The sequence below is a fragment of the Aythya ferina genome (assembly GCF_964211825.1).
Source record: "Aythya ferina genome assembly, chromosome: 14".
In the NCBI taxonomy this organism is placed as follows: domain Eukaryota; kingdom Metazoa; phylum Chordata; class Aves; order Anseriformes; family Anatidae; genus Aythya; species Aythya ferina.
Window position 1 is genome coordinate 13,490,480 of NC_140312.1, and position 21,910 is coordinate 13,512,389.

Sequence of the window (21,910 nt, forward strand, 5' to 3'; positions counted from 1 at the left end):
GTCTGGGAATTAATATTAAATGTGAGAACGTGCTTGGGTAGCCAAATGATTTTTGGATCCGTCAGCCTAATCATGGAATTTTTACAGCTGGTTGTGTTCTGTGCAGCATCTTTGCAATGAGCTGCCTGCAACTTCAGTGCAAGAAAACAAAAGTTTTCAGAATAGTCATTGGGATACTGCAATGAGTCTCCATATGAAAAAATGTGGCCGCTGTTAGTGATGATGTTTGTGTATGTGAGTTTGCGTGTCATCCGGGTTTGCTGGTGTCTTCTGGATCTTGAGAAACCTCCCTGGAGCGCTGCGTAGAAGTAGGTAATCGGGCAAAACAATGGCAAGGCCACAGAAACAAGCAACTCATGCTCTTGGGGAGCACAAGTCAAGTCATTCTTGTCATCAGACATCCCAGTCACCTGCTGGGATACCTGGGGGAAAAATTAGGGTAGCAAAACACATATTGTTTCTTTTGTTAAAAGTGCCAAGTTTGGTGGAGATGAATTGGCCATCTGTTCCACTCCCAGCAACACTCTGGCAAGCCGTAAAGCTCATTTTTATACGTTGCCACTTTCCATCAGCGCTAACAAAAGTCAGAGGGAATTGTTTGGGTTTTTCCTAGAACATTCTTCCTTTTGACAACATGCAACCGAAAGCCTTTTCTACAAAGTTTTGTTCTCCCTCTGGCCTCTCGGTGTTTGCACAAGACATTCAGGTACCTTATCTCCAAACGGGAGAGTAATCAGACACCTATTTAGGTTGGAAACTAAAACCCCTCAATGGGCTTCACAACAAAGGGCTCTTGTCCAAGCAAACACTGTTCATCCTGGTATCAGTTCTTTAGCTGATCCAGGCCCTGGGTCTGTGCACACTTCGTCTTGTGGGACCGTCCACGTCGCTCTATTACGTGTAGGGTCACGGCCTTCTCTCACTGTTTTCTTTCCATAGCATGGATGGCACAAGACAGTCATTAGTTACAAGCTAATTGACTGCTAGTCTGCGGAGGTGTTCTCCAATACACTTCTAAAGCCGCAGGATCCTCCCATTGTCTGGCTGCTTGAACTCTTCTTGCATCTGATAAAGCACATCTTCCCCCGGCACCCGGGGTGGTTTTATTGCTACGGGAATGCAGAGTCCAGGCTGTGTGCAGTGTGTCTTATGTAGCCTGTAAGATGTGTTATATGTCATGAGATGCATAAATCATCTACATTAAGTAGTGCCTTACTCTGCTGAGCTCGTGCTCATGGTTTTCAAGACAGCCGAAGGCACGTAGCTCTGGCACGCAGACACATCTCGCCAAGGTCCCGCGCCTGCCCTGGCTGCTGGGCAGCGGTGATGAGGCAGGGGGGAGAGAAGTTCCTGTAGTCTCTGCAGAGATGTAGCCTCCTGTCTGGAGAAGTGGCTTTGTATGCATTCAGATTTTCCAAATTCCTGTAAATACTTTTAATAATAATTCTTTTACAGTATTTTTCCCTTCCTGAATGACTGTTACTGAATGCCAGACAGCCAGCTGAGTTCTCTTGTGTTAGGTTTCTGTACATGCATACTTTGAAATTCCATTTTGCTAAATGAAACTAAACCTTTAAAAGACGTTTCTGAGCTTTTAAAACTTGTTAACGAAGTCTCCCTTTATTTTGATAGTGCTCTGATATTGCAAACAGTGAACAAAATGATTGCTTATTCTTAGGAAAAACATAGTTGCATTTGCATTCCCCTCCAAATATTTTTCTTAGATAAATGTAAGGAAGGGCTTCAGGAATTCTCTCTCTCTCTCTCTCTCTCTTTTTTTTTTTTTTTTTTTTTTTTTTTTAACCCTCAACATTAGCAAGCTTGTGTTTTGAGAAAGCAGTTTTTCAGGAGTTTCTGCTTCAGCGCCTCAGTGCAGCCACCCCAGTCCTGCTGTCCCCTGGGGGTGTGATCAGAGAGTGTGCCTGCGGGAGGGCAGCCCTCCTGCCCTTCCCAACGCTGCCTTGCATCAGCTAAAGCTGGTGCAAAGCGTACCTGGCTCCTCAGCTCTCCTGGGCACTTGCTAACCCTGACAGCAGCAGTGGAGAGCTTTCGTTTGCTGTCAGAGGACGGTAAAATGAAGTAAGCAGCATCAAACAAATGTCCCGTGACAACTGTCAGGCCATTACATTATAGAATAAATAATCCCAACCTATTTAGATACCTAATTGGCTTCTGTATGATTACTAGAGTATGAAATAATGCTTCAGTACTGGAAAGGAGCCAGGGAATATTTATGTACCCCTCCCACTGCTGCATGGATTGCTGCTGGCAGGTAACTAAATCCAATAATTACTACCAGGAAAAAAAGGCATGTCTGCTGTTCTCTCTTCAAATTGATTACAATTCAACAGAACAAGGGATGTGAAAGAAAGGCTTGGAAGCCGGAGGAATTTGAAGCACTCGGTTTTGGGCATGTAACCCAATCCTGTGAGGTGAGGGAGGCGCGCTGTGTGGAGGAAGGGGACTGTGGCACCTGTGGCATGGGATGCACCGCAGGAGCAGCAGAGCTGTGCATGCTTTGGGCTTTTAGTGTCAAGAGGGTATTTATCTATCTGAAAATGAGCTACATACTTCTGTGGTTTAGCCCTTCCCCTCACATGCTTATGGCTCCATGTCTTTCTTGAAGCTATTTACAGTTTGCACCAGTGAAAGAGAGATAATCAAGCCCCTTAGCTTTGTTTTGCAATCTAGGTTTTGTGTGTGTATAAGAAAAAGGACACAAACTGTGATTCTTGGTTCGCACCTATTCAGTAGAAAACACTAGCTCTGGGACACTTGACACTGGCCTGGCACTAGTGAACATACAGAAGTCATGCCAGGGCATTGCTGGTAATGCACCAAAACTCCCCAGGTTTGCGTTTCATCCTGAAAGTTTCCTAGAGCTGAACACAAGGAGCTGAACCTGGCCAGCTGCTGCAGTGCAAATCTCTGAGCTGAAACCCAGCCCTGGCAGCTAAGTAAAGCCCAATGGGTGGGAGAAAAAATGACTGGTAGGGAAGGAGGACTCTGCTGAGAAGTGTGCGGTGAGTAACACAGACCTGTCTCCTCAGGTTGTTTCCACCTAGGGCTTCGGCTGAGACTCTGGTGAAAGGCAGGAACATGGGGAGGCCCTGGTGCTTCGGTCACTCCTGGCCTTTATGCCTCTCCTGGGAGGAATCTCCCTGTCTTTGGGCATGTGAAGCTGCTGCAGCCAGGAGGGATGTTGTGCTGACTCTGCCTCCGGAGGAGGTGGGTTCACACGCAGCACGAGGTGCTGCTCAGGATGGAGACGGGAGCACTGCAGGCACTGCAGGTTGCCACTGCCTCTGCTCTCCCAGCCTTCCGGGATGTGCATGTTCAGAACATGGTCAAAATGATCTGTGTGACGGCACTGCAGGCTGCTTTTGTGGGAACATGCCAGGGAGAGGGGGTCCGGCAGCACTGCTGGCAGCAGAGGGAGGGATGCAGCAGGGGACATCCCCTTAGGGGCTCCTGTGCCTCTCTGCCCCCCAAGCAATCACCTGTCCTCACGCCGAAGGATGAGCCGTGGTGAGGCTTCACCCCGCCTGTGCTTCCCTCTGCCTTCTGATAACACGGGGAGTGATAGGGTGGAGACAGCTCTTAACTGTGATGGCGGGGCTTGGGGAGTGCAAAAAATTTACTGTCCTGTTCCTCACTCTGCAGCGTGGTTGCAGACAGACGCACATGTCCATGCCTCACAAGGAAACAAGCCCCACACATTAATTCTCCACCCTGAATCTATCTCAGGCAAACTCCAACTGTGGCTGTAAATTACATACAGACACATGACGCGGATATATTGTCGGGCTAGGATTTTTCCACTCTGTGCATTTAATTTGACTCAACGGTGTCGCCCCAGTTTCTGCAGATTACAGAGTCCACACTCTCAATCATTTCTATTGCTCCCATAAGGAGAGAATTTCGCTTTATTTCTTTCTTGTGTGCTTGCACCTGCTGTGTTCTGTTGTCCTTCTTAACCCTTCGGTAGCATAGGTATGTTCTCCCTCGCAGTGGTGCACGAATGCTGCCTTGCCTTGCTGTGATGCCAAAGGGGTTTGTGGCTCACATGGGAAGGGCAGGCTCAGGATGAAGAGGTGGGCAGGTAGAGGGGTCCGTAGCCTGGTGTACGCTGGTGCCCTTCTGGGAATCCAACTCAGCTGTCTAGAAATGTGGTTTCCATTTCTCCTTTGAAATATGCAAGAGAAGTATTGCCAATGCATGCAGAATTCCTCTTTTGTCAGGTACCTGAGTCGTTCTCCAGCAGACAAACAGCTGTAAGGATTCTGCCTTTTACTATGGCATTTGACACTTAGTTTGCAACTTGGATTCATGTTTCAAAAATGAGGAGCATGAGGGTTGGTCACTGCATCAACTTCTTCACATGGTTTCTGTTGTTTTGATTGTTATGCCATTGAGTTGGAAAATCATCTCCATAGACCAAGTTTGTCATTTTTTTTGATGAACCCATAAAGTTGTGCAAATAACTTTTGAGACCTCCTTTGGATGCTCACCCAATCGCTCCAGCAGGAAGAGCCTGTTCTTTAATGTGCCTCTTCTTTTTAAAAGGAGTTTTGAGCTTCATGATCTTGGCTGGGTTTGGTGGCCACTGGAGATCTAGCTCCCCCTGCTCCACCTGCTCTGCTGACAGCATCCCCTCTGCACTGCCTTTGAAGCTTCAGCCGAGCACTGACTGCAGAGGTCCTCGTTCGAAATTTGTAACTGTCCTCTCTTGTGCATTTATTGAAAAGACCTCATGGCATTCTGCAAATTTAATTAATGCTCACAGTCTCAACATAAAGCAAACTGAGGGTCAGAAGGCTCAGTGCAGCTGCTTTTGTTCAAGATTGTAGGAACTGTAACCTAGAATGGAGCTCTGCACGCAGGAGGCTCAGTGCTCACTTTTCTTTTTACCGATCGGTGACTCTTCTTCCCAGCTCTCACGAACATCAGTGGCTGTTGCTTTCCCCCCTGTTTATATTGCTTTTCAATAAAACCAAAGGTTTTCAAAAAGTACGGTTTGTTTCTTAGGTTTTCAGCGCCCACTCCAAGTTTTCAGTGTGGTCTTTGGGACTTTACAAAAACTTGGCCGTGCAGCTCCGATATTGATTTCAGAGCATTATTTTCAGCATCCTGTTGCTATAAATCTTGCCTTAATATGTCAGTGTCTGTGACACGCGGTGCAGTGCAGTCTGATCACTGCTGGACGTGTGTGGCAGCCTGTCCTGGTGCCCCAGGACCGAGAGGCACGAGGGAGCTGCAGCCACCGGCCCTGGGCGAGCAGAACTTTGTCAGTTGAGCCCTTGGGGCTCTTGTGAGATGGGATCCATCTGCGTTCAGGAGGACAAATACCTGCAAAGGACTGGGAAACTGCCTGTTCCTCAGTCATACAGCGAGGGAGAGAATGGCTGGTAAATAGAGGAAAGGATGTATAATGGATCGGGCTGGGGAGAAGGGAAGGTCTCGGTCCAGATCCTGGATGTGCAGTAGGCAGAAAGAGCACAACCCGCACAGGACACTGCTCTGGTGGTGCAGAAATTCAAAATATGATGGGGTGTACACCTTGTGCTTCTGGGGCACTGCTCAGGTCTTCCTGGGATCCAGAACTTCAAGAGCCTGAGGTTTTCCTGTTTCCATGCTCCGTTAAGATTCACAACTTGTCCCTCGTCTTGCTAGCATTTTTTGGTGGTGAGTGGTTTAATTAACAACGTGAATGTCCATGTTGTTAGCTGTAGATCTCCAGTCTGGGCTTGCTCTGTTATGGCTGCTGCAGTTCCCAAGTCAGAGCTGCTGTTTTCTGTGCTCTAAATCCATCACAGCATCAGTTAAACCAGTTCGTGGGTTTCTGGAAAACAGCTCAGCTACTGCCACAGCTAGAAAAACTCCTGGGGAAGCATAAAAGCAGAATCTGGGGCCGTGCCCTGCATCAGCAGGATGAAGACTGTGTGACAGTGACGGTTCAGGTGTAAACTTGGTTCCTCTCTGCAGATACAGCTCCCCCAAGTGCAGGTTGCAGTGATGTAACCAGGAGGAATAGGGGTTTGTTGGGGGGGGGGTGTAATGCCTCACTACACACCTCTGCTTAAAGTACCAGCACCTTACCTCAGGCTTCTCCCCGGTATATATTTTGATTAAAATCCCTCAGTCCCAGTCTCATGCAACCTTTCTCGCTGCTGCTGACTTCAGTGTTGCTCCTGTAGCTCACCCCAAACCTAGTCAAATATTTCCAGAGAAGTGTTTAATTATAGAGCATTCTTCCCATGTTGTATGACATGAGCTAAGAAAGCATTCCTATCCAAGAACCAAAGAGCCCATGTTTGTTTGATTATCCACCGTAATGTTTGTTTTCCTTCCCATCAGACAGAAATGGGCTTGTGACAGCACATGGCACTCTAGGGGAGGGGAGGTGTGGGCAAGAGCAGCGTGCTAGCACACCGCCCTTGGGGTGACTCGAAGCAGTGTTAATTGTCCCAAGCACAGCCCCAAGGACCTTCCTGGATCCTCTCTCCGAGGCACAGTTTCCTTCTGGGTATCCAATGTGCCACCATTGGAAAGGAAAATGATGTCTGCGAAGGTGCTAATTGCTCATGTTTATCAGAAGTCCAGGAGTCTGCGAAAAGGTGGGGGGGCATTTATGGCTAGGAAACTTCTCTGTGCCCAGCCACTTCTGAGAAGATGGCCAAGGTGATTTATGGCTCTGCTCACCAGCGAGAGCTTCACTCGGGGCTGGGTTGTGCTTTTAAGCGGTTGAATGTTTAGTATAGAAAAGATTAGAAGTGACTAGAGCAGTGCATGACTCAGAGACTGTAATAATGAACAAAACATGCAAATGGCCGTTCCTAAATGACAAAAGCTGCAACAAATTACTGCAGCGCGGTTTGGTTCCAAAAAAAAAAAGCTAGAAAGCAAAGGGCAGACCAGTTTGGGGAAGGAGGTTAGCAAGTAGTGCTGGGCACATCTGTCAGTGCTACACGTGCCTGTCCTTGCATCACTGCAGGAGGGGAGAGCAGGATTATCCTGGTGAGGCTTTGTTCGGAGAAGCCAGTGGAGAGGTCTGATAGTTGTGGCACTTGGTCCTCCAAGTCCTCCTCCTGCCCCACCAAATGTTTGAAGATTCCCATTTAAAGGTGATGACATCAGTGAATTTAGTTACAAAAGGGTAGGGAATACCAAAATGAAAGCAAAATTCACGAAGTTTGAATTTCTAGATTGTAAAGCATTATGCACAGCCTGGCTTACGGCACTCCGGCAGCACTAACCTCTCAGCTGAGGATGCGGTGCTGGACACAACTGAAATGTCTGCTGGCTTAAAAGCATCCCATGTGTGAACACACAGCAAGAAGAAGCCAGTGACTTCTTGCTGCAGAAAGGTCAGGAAAACTCAGTTTTAGGAAAACTCGTGGCCATTGAATGCTGCTGCAAAGAGGGCATAGCAGAAAGATATTTGCAAGTCACTCAACCAAGAAAAGTATCAATTATATTGTCTTCATAATACGTGGAATCGCATTCAAGTCATCTCACTCATAAAAATGACATTTCAGCTGCTCTCCCCCTAAGTCAAGTCTCTTTTCCTGTGATGGGACTTGGTAAATGTGGGTCGTGCCCCACAGGCTTTCTCATCCTGTTTTCTCCCTGTCCCAAGCTGTGGGGGGGAGACTGAGAGCAGCTGGGTAGGGGCAGGCTGATGGCCAAGGCTAACCCACAGCAATCAGTCAGGTCCTATCTGTAGGAAGAGAAATCTTTTCCCTAAAAGAGAGGCTTCCAGGGTCTGGTTCATGCTGTTCTGGCAGTGTCGTGACAGTGTTCTGGGGAGTCTTACCCTCAAAGTGCACACTCCAGGGGCAGACTCTGCTTTTGTGTGGAGAGGCTTTGAACGTGGAGAAGTAGTATTTACTATACCGAGTAAGGTTTTTACTGATACCTGAGTCAGTGGACAGCTCTGTGAACTCACATGTGGTTGGGTGGTGGTGGCAGCCCTATAACCTCTGCAGAAATCATATTAGTCAGCATGCAGTGGTCGGTACATTATAAAAAGATCAAGTGTCCAGTGGATTATTGCAGAACTTACTTTAAATACAGAGGGAAAAAGAGGAGAGAGAATCATCCTTGTCTTTGGTGCTGGAGAGCTAATTAAGAGCTTCAGAGCTTTGCTGGATGTCTTGGGAATGCCACCTCTGCCTTCCTGCCCCTGCTCGTGCTCTACAACGTTACAACAGTGGAAGAAGGGGCCCCAGAGGATTTGATCAGAAATTTTCCAGTGTTTTCTGGTAGACTTCAAGCAGGGATTTGCATTAGTCAGCAAATCACCAGGGTCATGACTGAATTCCACGCCGTATTCTGGCAGCGTCACCTTCTTTTCCTCCAATGACAATAAAACTGTCGTTGTAAACTCCTTTAATTGCAGAAGCGAGTGCAAACCTTTCAGAATCATTGAGGTGGGAGAGAAAATATGTGTGTTTCAAAGAAAGATACAGTGCTGGGTGCTTGGTGGATTTAGTTTTCAGGCATGAAAGACATTCCTGCTCAGTGTTAATCTACAAACCGAGGCTTAAAAGATTCCACCAATACCTTCAGAGCATAGCAGATAACAATATCAAATATTTACTTCAGAAGTATTTTATAAGCAGATGGCAGAAATGACACATGGTAAGAAAGGGTGAAATGGTATTTTGATTGTTCTTCTTTACGTTTTTTCACTCTCTTTTGTGCCGTGCAGCAGAAATATTAAACTGTATGACAGTGTATGCAAATAATGGCATTGACAGTCAGACGAGCCTGCTTATCTTTCCTGGCATAATTACACCTGGCAGCACTTTCTTGCAAGACTCTTACTCAGATTAAATAGCAAAGTCTGGGGAAGGAAAATACTCAAGTTATATTGCTAGCGCAACAGCTGGAGTCCTTGTATGAGCCAAACCGTGCAAATTATTAAGTGCCCCTGGCTGCTTTGGATGGCAAGAAGCTGGATAATACTCAGGCTGTCTTTGTAGGACAAGAGCTGCTGACTCCACAGAATCAGGCAAAGGAGCGATGCCTTCCCCACCCCATGAGGCTGTCGGATCGAGCCCGGAGCCCCTCGGAAGCTCTGCATTAGCCTAGGGTTGGCCAAGTGGCATTTAAAAGCCGGCTGGATGATCGGCTGGGCTGGCTCCAGTGGGGGACTTGAGCAACCTGAGGTACCTGGGCCTTCTCAGTGTCTGCCCTGGTGCTGTGGGGGGCATGGGGGCTGGGGTGCCCAAGAGCAGAGGGCCTCATTGCTGCTGGAAGCCGGGAGGTTCCATCACAGCTCCCCCCGTATCTCTGTGGGCCTTGGCCTCTGCTGGATGCGGATAATGGCCCAGTCCCAGATTTTGGAGCTCTCGTGTTTCTCTAAGAGGTTACCAAGTGGGAGATGCGGTGTGGTATGAGCAGCTTCTGATGCATCTCCTCTTGGGAATGCCGAGGTCTTGGCTGCAGAGGTTCATCGTGTCTGGGTCTTTCCATCCTGGGTGAGCTGTGCCTCCTCCATGCCTCTTCTGAGGAAGGTGTGTGTTTTGGTCTGGCCTTCATCTCTTTTGTATATAAAGCTCTAGTGAGCTCTTCTGTGGGTTTGCTTGAGTAATTCTTCCATTCAACCTTGTGCAGAATCATTTTCCAAAATTTCTTGCATTGTGAAAGGTTTCTCTGGGGGCCAGTAGTGCTGAGCATCTCACCAAGGAGACAAACATCGAGGCTGAGTTTTCTTGTCTTGAACAGAAAACTGAGCTGTTCTTTGGTGTAAATGGAGACGGCTCATGGAACTGAGAGATGGAAAATATCTGCTGGGTCATCTTGTCCACCCTCCTGCCAGCAAGGGACTTTCCTAAGGTATCTTCCTGAGAATGTGAATGAGTCTAGTTACAAAATGATTCCAGTCATACGGCTTATACGGCTTTCCTTGGGGAGGCTATTTCCAGAGTCTGTTGAGTTTTGCTCTTGGGCAACTTTCCTTGTCTCAGAGCTTGTTCTGTCACTTTTATGAATGGGTTTTTGCTTTAGTGCTGCGATACTTTTCTGATTTTCACTGATTCACACATCTGAGGGCCACCAGGGACCACTGGCCTTACAGCTTGACCCCTTCCTGATGCTCTGGAATCAATTTGATGTGAATTTCTCGGGTTTTATGTGACAAAAACCCTACTGTGTTTGCAGCTAAGGCAAAACATCTCATGAATTACCCAAATAACAATCAGGAAAAGACGTCAGTGCAAAACCGGGGAGCAGCGGCAGCTCGTTCACCTCAGTACCCAGCGTTTAGCTCCTGTGCACCTGCAGGTCCGTCCAGGTGCTGCTGCTCGGGAGCAGCCTGCATCACCCTGCCTGGTAGTTTCTCTTCCAGCCAGACTTTCCTTTTTCCCTGTCATTTGAGCACAGGGATTACCGACCTCCAGCAAAACATCAGTGCCCTTCTGCTACCTTGTGTTACAGTCTGCGGCCCCGAGGAACGCGGAGCAATGCTCTTTAAGAGCTGTTAGCTCTGGGGTTTGCAGAGCATGTGGGATTTCCTCCATTCCCACTAAACTGACTGGCTGAGCTGAGTGGAATTAGGAGCAGTGTCAGGACAGGTCCAGCCCTATGCACTGAAGCACCAGCTTCCCAGCCGGCGACGCGCGTCAGCATTCGAGGTGACATGAGGCTCGGCGCGGCGTGGAGCCCAAGTGCAGAAGTAGAGGGACGTCCAACTACGAGGTCCAAACGGCCGTGCCAATGCACCGCAGAGGCTCTGACCGCAAGTACATATTGCTGGCAGGACAACAGCAGTGAGAAAAACAGTCCCCAAGCAGTAAATATGGGCAAAGCTCTCAATATAATGGAAAAATACAGATGCATCTGCATTAGAGTCTAAGACCGCTACAAAAGTTATTTCTAACCCCCCCGTTTCCTGCTAGCGTGGCTTTCCTAGAAATGAATACTGAGTCCTCGTTAATGGGCTCAACTGGGGCCTCTGCCTGTGCTGTCTTTCACTCACCTGCATGGATGCCCATTTATTCCTGGAACTGCAGCATCAGGAAAATAGCACTTTAAGGAGCTCTCACTAAATTCTGCGGTTGAAAAGCCATGCAAAACGAGCTAAAGAAGTAAGTGCGTGGAGATACTCACTGCTTTTAGCATACATTTAATAAATGCAGTCAGTTGGGATCCAGCGCTGCAGAATGACCTTCTGTGTGTTACTTATGTAAAAAGCCAGATAGCAGACATGATTGCTTAGAGGACAGTTGAGCTGGTGGATATGTTTCTAACATAGCTTTTCTGAAAAATTTAGGTCTCCAGTTACTTGTAGAAATCTCCTGTTTGAAGTTTTTCCTTTTTTAGCAAGGTATCTGGGATTTTTAGAAAATGCTCATAGGGTTAAAGTACTTGAAATCTTTAAAAAGTTGTTTTTTGTTTATTTGTTTTTTTTTTTTTTTTTTTTTTTTTGGGGGGGGGGTCTTTTTTTTTTTTTTTTTTGAACATTTTGGGTTTCTTTAAGCTAGACTTTTTTGGTAAGCGAAAACTGCAAACTCAACAGGGCACTCTGCTGTTGAAATTTGCCAACCATTTCAAAGTATCCCCAGTCATTTTACCCTTCTCCTGTTGACCTTTGAACCATTCGGCTGATTCCAGCCAAGTTGGACAGAGGAGCAGAAGTCATGGAGACAGCTTCCAGGTTCGTCAAAACAGGTCCCACCTGGAGGTGAGACACCAAAGAGCCCATGGAGATGGGGGGAGCAAGAGAAGCGCACGGCCGTGGCAGCTTGGCATAGGGCTGGGCTTTGGAGAAAAAAATTCTTCAGCGGGGATGTGTTGCTTCTCCACTCTGTTTCCCTTCTCAGTTGGTCCTCGATGTGTGTTGAAATAGAGGGCAAGTTGTCTCGCCGCTTGTCTTCTGTTGTTTGTTAACCGGTAATTCAGAAAGGAGCTTCTCTAGAATTGCTGTAATCACCAAAAATGACTGATCTGTCCCTGTCAGTATTTCTTTCCTGACTTATTTCTGAACAGTTCTCCCTGTTGTGCTGGTAACACTCGTCTGTATGCAGCTTTCCTTACATTTTGGCAGACTTTGGGAATTTCAGCAGCAATAAATTTAAATGGATAGAATTAAGAAGGAAGACAGCTTTTTGGAACACAGAGCAAGACTTTTTTGGTGCTTTTTTTTTTTTCCTTTTTCTAGATATATCATGTATGAACTCTCACCTGGGACTGCTTTTATATCGAAAAAAAATAATCATGTGCTTAAATGTCTATAGACTGCACCTGGAATTGAAAGGAGATTTCTGCTCCAGTCGTATTTCTCAGTTGTCTGTCCCTGAAAGGAGCTCTCGGGATCAACCTTTGGCCCATCATATTTTTTATTTCCCTTGTCTTTTGTTTGCAGTGAACACAATATTTAGCATGTTGTTTACAGTAAACAGTTGGAATATGCGTGGAATACCTGTTTCTCTCTTTTGTCTCCCAACCCAGAATGCATCGTCCGTGGGTGCAAACCGGCCCTGATCCACGTGCACGGGGCTGCGCTAATTGGCACCAGCTGACCCTGTGAGCTGAGCACCCCGCGCCAGGCCCTGATCCCGCGTCCAGAACGTGTTCTTTTGTTCCTGAACGTCTTTCAGATGATCCTTCTTACCCGGGTAACTGTACACTTCCCTGCGTACCGTGCAAGAAAAATGCTGTGGGCAGCTTTCTAATCCCCAAGCAAAGCTGGAGGCAGCACCTAGTATATCAAATCAATGTATATATTTATATATAATACCTCCTGCTTCTGCCATGGCTCCGTGCTCCTCCCGGGCCTGGCCTTGACCAGTTGACAGTGACTCAAGCCGTGGGTCATCTCTCGCTCCCCGGGGGAGCCCCTTCCGTACTCCAGCAGATCTTACCATTAGGAATATTTTCCAGATGTGCAGCCTAAATTGGCCTGTGCTGAATTCCTTCCCTCTCCTCCTAGCTGTACCCAGTTGCTTTGAGTACGTTTTTCAGCTAAGATGCATTTAAGCAGAAGTGTTACAGGCCGGTAGGACCAAAGGAAATATTTTCAGTGGTTCTGAAAAGAATTAATGGCTGAAGGAGCTCACCAAACCCCTTGGGAGGAACTGCCATCCATCAGGACGTGGGGACTGGCTCTTCTGTGCTGGAACACCCCTTGCCTGGCTCCTGGACACAACGAGGCAGCACAAGTCCCTGGGCTGTGCTGCAGCAACTCAGTGCATCTCCTGGATCCTGCTCCTGCTTTTTTCTGTGCAGAAGTGGGTCTCGGAGAGGTTCATTCCCCTGATAGGAATTGAGCTGGGCTGATTTACACCAGGGTATTTTTGTTTGCATTGGGGGTCTGTTCTTGGTCCTTGCATGACTGGTAATTCTGCTCGGGGACACCCAGGTAATGGCTCGAGACCAGCAGGCCCCTGCACCCCTGCATCAAATGCAGCACTCATGGTTTCATATTGTGGTCATACCCAGGGGTGGCACAGAGGTGCTGCCTGATGAACGCCATCTGCTGTGCGTGCAGGATTTGGTGATGCTTTGTCCTGCCCAGACTGCAGTGAGCTGTCCCCAGGGAGGGCTGCTCTGCTGCTTGCGGGGCTGGTCTAGGACAAGACACAGGTTCCTGCCTCTGGCTTGCTGAAATTGCTCCATGTCTAGCTCTGTGTGCTCTTCTTCCCCTCCTGGTTCCCTTACAGAGGGGGACACAAGCATCAGCCTCTGTGTCATGGTGTGCTTTGCCAGCTGTGCTTCGGTCGGACCCGGGTAGGGCTGCCTGTGCTGGATACTCAGGGCCTAGGGGTCAAATACAAAACACAGTGATGTCCGATTTCAACTGGGAAACCTTCTGAGCAGTTCCCCCTTCTCTCAGGGCTCTGTATTGTGACTCTGGGCGAAAGAGCCATGAGGATGCAGACAGCGGTCTTGTGCTGAGCATCAGCAGCCAACAGAGGAGCAGTTTCGTGGGCATGTCGCTGCCACCACCAGTGCCAGAAGGTGGGCTGAGGAGCACTGCGCTCCTTATCCCTCCGGGCAGCATTTTCTTTTGTTTCATCTTGGTTTCATCCTCAGCAATCTGTAATCCCATCAGCGTGTTTAATTAAGCACTGTCCTAAGAGTTGCATGTATCAGTTTCTGTACGGCTACAGTATCTGTAACTTCATGTATGAGAAGAAGATGGTTGTTTGTTTTTTTGGTATTAATCCACATAAAAATTAGCCTCTGAAGAAGAGCAAAATGTGTGCTGGAATGCAAGGGAAAGAGCAAGCTGGCCTGTGATGCAATACCCAGGAGCTCCGCTTTGGGTCTGCAGGCTGCATCTGCAAACAGCAGCAGCAGAAACAACAGACAGGCTCTTTTTGTGATATGTGAAGTGCAATTATGAGGTGAAATATGAAGCTGGTATCTTAATATCTTAACGATACTGAATTTATTTTCAAAGTTAAGCAGTGCAGAATGAATCATTTATCAGTGGGCCATATGGAAAGGCACTTATCTAAACCCCCGTCCTAGTCCCAGGTGTGCTTCTCTGGCAAGAACAAATCACACACAGCATTTGGAAGAGAACTTAAATTCCAGATGCGCAATTTTAAAAGATGCATTTGCAAAAACTAAATAAGGCCAAATTCTGCAATCTGTTATTTTTCTGCAGCTTCGGTGAAGTTAATGAGGTTCCATGGGGGTAGCTGACACAACCTACAGCTCAAGGGATCCCTGCTTTTACTGTGTTACTCCAGTTTCGTGCCAGCATTAATTCCTGAGGAGCTACTCTGTCACGGGGAAGAGAACCCAACCCAAAGTGTCTACTGCCTCAGCTCCTTCTTTATGTCCTGCTTATGAACATGTCCAGTGAGACGGCGGTGAGAAGGAAGTTTCAGAGTAGCGCTGCTGATGGATGCAGGGGTAAAAACGATATTCTGCCTTTCGGCTGGTTTCAAGTGAGTGGCTTCTCGAGGTCCCTGACCAATAAAGCTGAAGTTTCTCTTCACTGGCTGGGATGTCCAGCGCTGGCAGCATGGCCAGCCTCGCCGGTGAGGACTGCTCTCCTCGGGAGAGTCGGGAGTATCGAGTCAGCAGGTCAAGCCTTTCTTCAGCACTGTCATTATCTTAGTACCTAGGAAATGACAAATCAGAGATGAGTTTTTAAAAATCTGATTTAAAAAATATTGAAAAGTGCTTTAGAAGTATTAAGAAATTGTTCAGAAATATTTTCTCTGCACCTGGAACATCAGTTTAGGTGGAGACTGAAGCTGTCCCTGTGCACAGATCCACTGTAACACCATCTTCCACTGGGCATTTTGTGTTTCATGTCAACAAATTGATGCATTTTCATCGGAAGACTTGAGTGAAGCTGTTGAGCATTTCCAAAGTGCAATTCTCTGAGCAGCACTTGGAGGAAAGCAGCCGAGCCTGCTCAGATATTCCAGCCAAGAGCTGCAGAGTGGAGTCCAGCAGTGGGGTGAGCATCTACCCACAGCAGCTGAGCAGAGCTTCCAAAGCCATTGCCCGGTGACTGCTGTCAGTCAGAGCAGTGATAAATCACAGATCATGGCAGCAGAAGGAATCAGGGCCAGGAAAAGGAGAGGAAGCATTGGCTGTGCCCACGGGTCATTTGGCACAATGGAAACCCATCACTAGATCAGAACAGCCGATGCTCAGGCCCCTAAATGTTCAGACCTCTGTTAACAAAGCTCTCCTGTTGCTCAGGACCCAAAATGCTGCAGGTGCTGCAAAGCAATAGGGTCAGGCTATGTGGTCTTGCAGAGAATTTTCTGGAATGGAAATCAACAGATACGGGTTTGGGCTCTTGTTCTGGTTCCACATTGCTGTGTGACTTCAGGGTAGGTAAATAATTCAGAGCCTTTTGTACTTCCCTCAAAGCATTTGCTCTCACTGTTGCACTGGGATAATGACAGTTACATGGAGGCGGGTTACAGAGGGTTACAAATGAAAATGTTTGATTTTTTCAGCTCCATTTTCAAGCCCAGATAGAACAAACTCAAGCAGTAATTCTTGCCTCTGTTGAAGGAGTTTTAGTTAAAAACTGTTCAAAGCAGTGCCCATTGGGCTAAAGTATTTATAGTCAAGGCTCCTGAGAGGGTTCAGAAGTAGTCCTGTGAGGAGCTCTTTTTAGACAGGTGTCAGTCTTGCGGGCTTGTTCCTCATCACCTGCTGATGCTGGTGGCTTTATGGAGTGACCTAACCTGGAGTGAGAGGACACCACAGGTGGAGGATGGCATTAGCAGCTGCCAGGGAGCGTCATCCAGCTGTGGCTGCTGCTGTAAGTGCTGCAGGACATCCTCAGCCTCTTTGCTTCCTCTCCTAGGAACTCAAAGCTTCCTTGGGCATCTCTGGAGAGCATCGACACAGCCAGAATGCACTGCCTTTGCTCTTTGGTTCATCTTCATCCCTGGGTTGGGTTACTTGCTGCTGAATGTTGCAGGCTGTAGGTAACAGGCATGAGTGAATTCCTGCAGAAAGGCTGAAGAGTAGCGTGTGTCTTGAGATGCTCTCAAACACTTGACAGCTATGATGCTGTTGTCTCCAGGAGCCAAATATTAAGCTAGCCATTTCAGAGAAGCCTGAGGGGCTGAATATCCTAATAACACCAAAATATAATGGAAGTAAAATGTCTGATTGCCATTAGGTCATTTGCAAATCTCTGCTATATACATATAAGGCTGCCTGCATCATGCTTACAGAGGCACCAAGAGGCTCTCTGTGAGTTTGTGCCCATCTAGAATTGTGCAGTTGTATTTGTACAGGGTTATATGCAAAATAACAAGCTTTTTCTAGTGGCAGAGCTCATCAGTTTTGTCACTAATCAAAAGAAAAGGACTGTTTTGCTGTAAACTCCAGCTGTTTTATGCACCTGAAGACTCCAAGGAGCTGATGTACATGACCACAAGCAGCGGACATGGCCAGCGTGGAGCAGAGGTAATGCTGGCAGGCCTGGTGGTCATCCTCAGCACCAGAAGTACAGCTGAAGGAGAAGAGTTCACTGGGTAGCGGTTACAGGGATCTCTACTGAAGAAACAGAGTCGGGATGGAGGTTCCCTGTGTCCCCCACAACCCACAAGGGTACGTGCCTTCATGGCCATTTCACTGTCCTCACATTGTCCTGACTGCTGTTGGTCTTTCAATTGCATTTTAAGTTTCCTTTCCCTGATTCTGAAAAAAATTCCTTTCCTGAGCCAGCTTAAAAATCCTCCACTTTTTCTCTTTGTTTGGCTTTTTTGTTTCTTACACATAGTGTAGCCTGGAGACCGTGAGTGACTGATTCCCAAAGAAAAATATCTCTGTTGCCCAGGCCCATAATTTATAGAATGGCTTTTCTGACCAGTTGTGTTTTCCATTTAATATATTTTCTGTTTTTCAAATCTACCCCTTCAAAGCGGAAATGCAATGTTCCTTGGAGCTGTGATGGTGGAATGCTGCTGAGAGCTCAATTTAAAGGTCAGGGGCCTGGGGGACGGGGCGTTTCTTGGCATTCTGCTTGAAAATATGCTGAAGACAAAGGTGAGGAAAGAAAGGAGAGGTAAATGCCGCAAGATCATAAACAGCACCGCACGTACAATCAAGGGTCTGCATCTCAGGTTGTACATCACCACGGTGGACTCATTAATGTTCGCTCAAAACGTTTCTAAACCGCCGTTTCCCAAAAATCATCTGTTCTCGTGTACAAAAACAAATGAAGTCAGCCTTGCCATTTCCCTGCAGTGCTTTCCCCTGGAAGCAGCCAGCAGTGGGGCAGGTGGCCAGCTGACATCCCATGGCAAGGGGACATCGGGCACACTTGCTTGTGTGGGTTGTGTGGCTGTGCGTGTCAGGTGCTGCACTACACCGTGCTGCTCCAAGCAAGCCAAAGCTGCTTTGGAAAATTGCTGCTGTAGGAAGTTAGTGCAGGTGATAGTAGCTCGTGGTCCTGGTGCCAGCTGATGCTTATCTAGTCTCATCAGCACAAAGCTGATGCATATATCTGAAAAGCACAGCAAAACTTGCTGCTCCAGCACTGGCTCTCTTGGGTGTCATTAATGCCTAAGTCAAGATACTGGGGATTGATTTTCTGATGGATTTATATGTAGCTAACAGATCTAAAATTCAGGGAATCCTCTTCATTTTGAAGGTCGTTTTTTCCTTTATACCTTTTTTACATTCATTGCTGTCAGAAGGCGTTGCACAACATTATGTTAATTAAAACAGAGGCCATCTGGCCCTGGTAGGTGTGTGAGCAGGCTGGGACCCATGCTGCAGGAGGGGGCACTGCTACCAGAGTCAGGGTGCCCTGAGGCAAAGTGTGTTCCTCCTGGGAAAGCTTTGCCTGTGCTCCAAAGCTCGCTGGGCCCCAAGGCGTTGTGATGAGGAGATCCTCCACCTTTGGGCTGTTTCTATTTCCTTATCCACCAGGCAAGCTAGCATTTCTTTCAGGAGCTATAGCTAGGGCTTTGCTTCATTTTAGCTTTCCCTAAAAGCCTAAGCAAAGCTGAGGTCTGAGAGTGAGACCTACTGGCCAAGAGGTGGGAAACTGGGCTGGGCACCCATCCTTCCTGCAAGGCAAGGAAGATTCCCGGGGTACTCCATCACCACACCAGCATTCCCCAGCACTGCTGAGGCTGTTCATCCAGTTCTGCAGTGAAAAATGAGTTAATTGGTAAATTGAACTGATAAGGAAATAGTTTTTTTCTTAGATAATAAATGCAGAATAGAGCAGTATTTTTGTGTCATTAATGTTACGGATTTTTTTTCTAAAGGAAAATGTTCCATTTTAATTAAGCTAACATTTTCAGATTTAAAAACAAACAAACAACATTTGAATATTTAAGATAGTTGGATGTAACACCTGAGAGGTATTTTTCAATGTGATGCTGGTTTTCTGTTAACAACTGCTGTCTTGTGAATGGCCTAGCTCATTGTGTACCACACTAAACCAGTCTTCTATTTCCTTTATGAAAAGTTCATGCACAGATTTATTGTCTGCTCTGTCAAACATCTGCTGTGGCCTGATTCAGCCCCACTATATATAAGAGCAACTGTAGATGCTATATTCGAGCTTTGAAACCAAGAAGCAGAACGTGGCATCACACAGCAATGCAGAAAAGCCTGGCATGTGAACCCTGGAGTTTGATGCAATGGTTAAGATGCTAGCTGTATTTACACAATCAGGTTTAATTATCCAAAATTTGAACACTGCATGCTACAGAGTTTATTTTCCTGTAAATACATAGATAAATATATAAATTTATATTTTCTAAAAACAAACAAACAAACAAACAAAAAAAAAAAAAAAAAAAAAAAAAAACACCAAAGCTTAACCCATAAAGAAAAGAGAAGAAAAAAAAAAAGGTTGATAATCAAATATGCATATAGTTGCAAAAGGACTAATTCTGTTGCTTCAAATGTTCTTACCAAGCTGCTCTCCAACTGAGAGGTTTTATTCGTGTTATTTCATCTTTTAGCAGCAGCATGCCAGAAGTGACCACAGTAAGTCAGAGAGGTTTCTCCTAGCTCAGCCCCATTTAGGTCATGCCGGTAGCACAGGGATGTTGTGGATGCACAGAGTATGAAGTAGAAGGCTCATAGCTAGGTCTGTAAGGAATCAGGAATCATTTTAACCAGTTTTACAAAATCCGCAGTTGTCTTCCAGTTCTTCCCATTGGTACATGGCAGGAAGGGCTTCTTGTGAGCCAGGTGTCAGTTGAGACCGTTGACTGGAAGAAGCAGCTTTTTAGTTTTCTGCACCTCTTTTATTTTACCAATTAGACCATAATTTTCTGTTGAGGAGCACAATCTATTCCTGTGCTTAGGCCGCAGGTCCTAATATGCATATAGTTGCAAACGGACTAATTCTGTTCCTGGAGCTCCTGACCCTAGGGCTCTGGGGCTCCGCTGAGGTGCTCGTGGCGCCCCTTGGGCCTTTGCAGTGCATCTGCAGCTCAGTGGCAGGGGTGCTTTTCTTGATCCTGTCCCCTCTTACGGTTTTCTCTATCTTCCTTTCTTAAAGAGAGGAAAAATATTTCTGTTATTGCCTTAATTGAAAAAGGAAGCTGAAGTCTATTGATTTGGTAGGAGTCAGCAGCATGGATGAAGCTAACTCCCTGCCCCTCTTTTCTCCTGTGAAGTTGTCGCCAATACTGTACTATATTCTTTTTAAATTTAATTTATGAAATATCAGTGAAATTTGGAAGGACTTGCAGTGACTGGAACTCAGCAAGAAGCAGAACTTTATGGCCCCTGACGAGAACAAACAGGACCAGAAAATCCTTCATGTTCTCCCAGCTAAGCATAGAAACAGCATTTTTTTTTTTTCTTTTAAATAATCTCAAGGAAAAGTTAGCGAAACATAAATTAGAACGACTGCTGCTGATTTATTTTTCTGAATAAAAAGGACATTCAGTAGCAGGTCATTTGTTTTTGTTTTCTTTCAGAGAGTAAATGGAAACATATTCTTACCTCACTTTTCTCACAAGTACAGTAGATTTCCTAAGCTTGTGTCAAGGTTTTATTGCCAGGAAAAAGTGGTTGAATATTCAGCATTTGTAATGAGGGCATCATCAGACATGGAATACAGCTGTCAAGGCTGGTACATTAATTTTCTAGGCGAGGGGCTGATTTGGTTAATGATCTTTGTGTGTCGGCTTGCTGGACTGTTAATTGTGAAGCATTTTTGCAACCATAACCTTCCTTTGCAGATAGTTTGTGAGAATGATATTTCTGAATAAGAAAATGCCAAGACTGGATGAACATGCTAAGAAACCATGACAGTTTAAGAGAGACAAGGGAGTTTTCTTTAAATACAAATTCTGAATGAGATTGACTCAACCAGATGAGACCGCAGGTCGGCTAAGTTTGGTTTCTGGTCGGTGCTAGTATCAACTCTTTCAAAGGAAATGTGTGTCAAAGGTTTTTCTGAGTACTAACAGAAGCACTGAACATTCGTCCCTCTGACAAATTACAAAGCCAGTATGATCAAGTGGATTAAAAATAGGACTGGAAACTCCTGAGTTCTTGTTCTGGCTCCGTCCTTGGCTCTTTTCTGTGACCTTAAACAAATCACTTGAACTTCTCCGAGCCAGATTCATTGCTCCTGTAATTCTATTTGATATAGTAAATGAGGAAGTGTATGGCCCTATATATCTTAATTTTCCTATCTCTAAACGTGGGTGAATGCTTTTGGTATGTAATTATTACCCACGGGTTCTGAAATGTTTCAAATCTTTACAGTGCTTTGATGTTAGCAAGCCTATTTGTTGATACACGGGCTATCTGTGTAGTAAGAAGTTTTAGAAAAGTTTTAGCTTTCATCCAAGAGTGGGTGGAAAAACATTGTATGTATATTATATATGTTCAATCTTGTTTTGAGCTTTCTTTTAAGTGTAAGAATTTGCCTATCATTTTTTGTCCAACAATTACCCATGTTCTGCTGAAAGACTTCGCATCTTTTAAAACTTTGTCTTCCACCTTAAAAAAGAACAAAAGGTTGGCCTGAATATTGAAAAACCTCTAAGCAAGTTGAGTGCTGCCGCCTGGTTATCTCTATGGCTGTGCTCTACGGTGATAACAGCAATGGCCACAGCACTCTCCGAATGTACCGAGGCTTCACAGACTCCTTGCCCAGCTCACTTTACTTGTTCCCAGCTCTCTTTACTTGCTCCCAGCTCTCTTTTCAGCTGAGGAGAGTGTTGCTGTTGGTCTGGAGCTAGAAGCATCTTGATATCACTCGGCTGCTGCTTGTGATGCACCTGTGTGGTTGGGTGTATCTGCAGCATTAAATCTAAAGCAAAACCAGGAATGAGTCAGGATCAGGCCTGGTGATGGTGACAGGGCTTGGCACAGCTTGCTGGGCCCTGTGGAGGTGGCAGCGATCGGTCCAGGCTGGAAAGGCAGCCCATGGGCATGGCCACGGCTGTGCCTCCATGGGCAATGTCTGTATGGGAGCACACAG

At 46.3% G+C, this 21,910-nt stretch overlaps 1 long non-coding RNA gene across 1 annotated transcript in view; it reads left to right on the top strand.

The window, feature by feature from the left end:
- LOC311444367 overlaps positions 1 to 21,910 on the top strand; it is a 217,535-nt gene that overhangs the window by 134,534 nt on the left and 61,091 nt on the right. The gene's annotated exons all lie outside the window — the stretch shown is intronic.